The sequence below is a fragment of the Gigantopelta aegis genome, chromosome 12 (genome assembly GCF_016097555.1).
Source record: "Gigantopelta aegis isolate Gae_Host chromosome 12, Gae_host_genome, whole genome shotgun sequence".
Classification (NCBI taxonomy): domain Eukaryota; kingdom Metazoa; phylum Mollusca; class Gastropoda; order Neomphalida; family Peltospiridae; genus Gigantopelta; species Gigantopelta aegis.
Window position 1 is genome coordinate 19,305,729 of NC_054710.1, and position 3,928 is coordinate 19,309,656.

At 38.7% G+C, this 3,928-nt stretch overlaps 1 long non-coding RNA gene across 1 annotated transcript; it reads right to left on the minus strand.

Annotated features, from left to right (window-relative positions):
- Positions 1–1,871: 1,871 nt before the first annotated feature.
- Positions 1,872–3,928, minus strand: LOC121386791. The gene is made up of 2 exons (XR_005959705.1): positions 3,600–3,928; positions 1,872–3,136 (listed from the first exon to the last, which is right to left on the minus strand). It is a non-coding gene; the product is annotated as an uncharacterized LOC121386791 (long non-coding RNA).

Sequence of the window (3,928 nt, forward strand, 5' to 3'; positions counted from 1 at the left end):
GAAAGGACCTGCTGTGAAGAGGAAGGCGAACACTCCTCCGAGTGCCACTCCAGCCAGGCCAAGTCGCCCCTCTCAACCGCCGCAGCCGGGGACAAAACCAGTGGAGCAGTGGTCACTGCAGGCCGGCCGTCTCCAACAGCGATATCAACAGCTGGTTAAGACGAACCTCACGGATGCACGTCTACTGATGAGCCATCCAAAAGAACAGGCCTACCAACCTCTGCCAGACGGACGCAACGAGGGGGAATTCGCTGTGCACCGACTCAAGATGCGGGAGGGACAAAGCGCTGTATGCGTAACCATCCGCCGGAACGGAAGATTCAACCAAGGTCTGCTGCTATCGGAGATGGACAACCCGACATTACACCGAGTCCTCAAAACCGTCGCGGGTCCACACTACCGTCCAATCACCAAGACCTTAGCAGACTCCGATTACCGGCAGTTCCTCCAGCATCTTGAGACCACCGACTACATCGGATCCCCCTAGATACCAACCTTTCCTAGGACAGGTACCAACCTCTTTTATTGGGCTAGTTAAGACTTTAAACGTTTTGGAAGCAGTTCAAAATTTTTATGTTTATTTTTTTATAAGTAGTCTAACGCATTTTACTTTGGCGCCCGTTCAATTGCTCAAAATCACCTTAAAAACCTTTTGGCTGAGCAGTCTTAACTATTTTGGGATAAATTTTAGAGTCCGGACATGTTTTTGGATGCAGTTACTCTTTGTAGACTTAGGTAAAATACAGGCTTCACCGAGGAATCGAAATTCAGCCAATCAGAGCACGGCTCCCACTCGGTGTACTTCAAGTTTGCGAAGTGTCTGCTATTTGGTCCACGCTCGCGTTGACCTTACTAAATGGCTTTCTTCCAAATTCCGCCCACCTCAAACTTACCCCCCCCCCCCCCCCCCCCCTGCTCCGGAGTTAGTCACTGGCGAAGTCAGAGGCTAAATCCGTAGTGGGCGTGCCTGAACCCTAGTGGATAGGGGCACGTAAAATGAGTTGCCCGTTGCCCGTTCACACCTCGATCTATGCATAGAGATTCAAAGTGACACTGGTATCCAAACTAAACTGTATGACAAAGGGATGACTTCAACTTTTCAATAATTGATTTTCCCTTTATGTCGATCAATATACTGTTTGCATTAGCTTTTGATCTCTCTCTCTCTCTCTCTCTCTCTCTCTCTCTCTCTCTCTCTCTCTCTCTCTCTCTCTCTCTCTCTCTCTCTCATATAATATATATATATATATATATATATATATATATATATATATATATATATATATATATATGACAACTTCTAGGATATCATAGGACATGCTCATTATATGGAGATTTTAAACAACACCTTATCATTCTGGTACAGACGTTCGTCCATCAGTTATGTTGTCCAGGAACAGCTGAGGGCATTCATTCATTTCAGCTTATTTTCGTGCTTATATCCAATTAAGGTTCAAGTACGCTGTCCTGGGCACACACCTCAGCTATATGGGTTGTCTGTCGAGGGCAGTGGATCAGTTGTTAGTTGGTTTGTGGTTAGTGAGAGAGAAGAGGGTGTAGTGGCCTTACACCTACCCACTGATGGACTTGACAGTTGTGGTGACAGTACTCATAACGGATGCCACCGATAGAGCAGGATATGCTCAACTTTCGTGAACATCTGATAACATGTACTCCAGAATCAGACACATAGACTGTATAAAGTTACGGCCTCGGTGGCAACATCGATATTAGTTAAAGCACGGTAATATCTGTGTAAGGGGGGGGGGGGGGAATTTATGGCGTTATGGTACAGAGAAAGCAGATTCTCTACCTTTACCCTCAAATATGAATATAGTAAATATGTATTAATATAAATAAGAAAGACGAGGTTCAGGATCTGAAGGGCTTTAATAATAGGGTTAATTAATTATAAGTAAATTAGAACACTGGGGTTTCCATATAGGATCATTTATCCCCAGGATCTATAAATCAATATACAAGTAGTGTATACCCCACAGGTATAGCCCTAATATTTAACAAAATAGAAAACAGTTATATAAATACATCTTCAACAAAAGTGTAGGCTAATCAATTAAACAGCATTAGTAACCAAGCTTCATCTATCAAACCAAATACACATAATCATTAATATCAACACTCTTCCACAATATCATTAAACCATGGCTTCAAGAAGAAGTAACATGAATAAGACATTTGTAATCATCCTCAACCCATATAAATTTGGCCGGCACTAATGCAACACGTTAACAATACAAAATAGATTATTTCTAAACACTTAATAAGAACTGTCACTCTATTATTAGAAATGCATTTTTACTTTAATATTATCCTGATAAACATGTTTTCCTATTCTAATTATGTAAAGTTGTATACGTTTCTTCTCTAGTGTACATGTATATCCTTCACATAAAAACAAAGTGAGAAAGCCATTCTCAAACAAATACAAACACATTACCAAAGGTTATTCAGCTTAAGTCAATTAATTTCAAGCTGAGACCAATGTTTATGTTGCAGCTGAGGATTTAATAGATATCGGTGTCAAACTGGTCGTCTGCTAAAGGAATGACCCCAGGTCATTCTGACTATTTCCCAAAATTCCAAGTGCTTTGTTCTCTTAGAGTTAGAGCTGTTGGTGCTAATTAGGATACACCATAATCCCCTACTGAGAGAGAGAGAGAGAGGCTAAATACCAACTGTTCCCTTGCAGTAATCGTTTACATTTGGTGATAAAATATATTTTGCTCACTAACTCAGCTCTTTCCTTTCAATACTAACAATGTCTTTAATATATTTTATCCCAGCATAAACATTTACAATAATCAAACCATTAACCTCGTTAATGAATACATATGTATGCAATATTCTAATATTAATTATTCAAATAAGTAGAGATGAGCCTTTTACTAAAAAGGGCACCTCTATTTAAAAGCATACTAAATATGTGTCCACTAAATACAGGTTTTGTACTGTCTACTTGGACATTCGTTTATAAAAAATGATTGATCACATATGTACCATTTAAGTACAAATTATGAAAATTATAATATACATATCTGTAAAAGTATAATATGAATGAACAAACTAATATGTAATGATGCCAGTATCACTTACCCCACACGACCAGAGTCCAAACCTGAACAAAAACAAGCAATTATCAGTCGCGTTTTACAGATAAATAAATGAAAGCAATAAGGCATTAATTGGATCTTTTTAAGATTCCCTCTCACCAAGAGTTAATATAAATTGCTAAAGCAGCGGTTTATCTCTTCTGAGCTAACATATTTAATAAAACGGCACCAACATATTTAATGTCAAATAAAAGCTCCCAAACTATACAGTGCAAGAAAATGTTGATAATTATGATACATCATGATATGGAACCTTATGACATCTTTGTTCTTTCTTTCTTAAGCATTATGGCAACAGTACTAACAGGAAATAAAATGATCACTTACTAATCGTTAATATACTTTCAGGAGAGAAACCAACTTTATAAAATACTATAACTATGCATTCAATCTTATAAAAATTATCAATAGCTTGATTCCTAAATAGCAAATATACTTCCTTGTAACTAAATGTAATACGATGCTTACCTTAAGATGGCTCAAGTAACTCGGTGTTGATTGCTCGGTGACCAGAGTGGAATGCCTTGTGTGAGATCCACACCAAGAACAAGGAACTTTGGCCCTTTTCCACATATGGTCATGTCACATGACCACGAAAGCTGTCCCCTCTGGCACCAGCCTTCCAAACATAATAATGTAAGCCCTTAGAGAGTGGTTGGTTGTGTTCTTTTTATAGAAAGGGAGGAACTATACATGCAGTAAATGAAACAATGATAGTGCATTTCCACCACCATATGAAGCAGGCAAATCCCGACCTTCAAGATATAAGAAATAATACACCATATATATTTCACTAT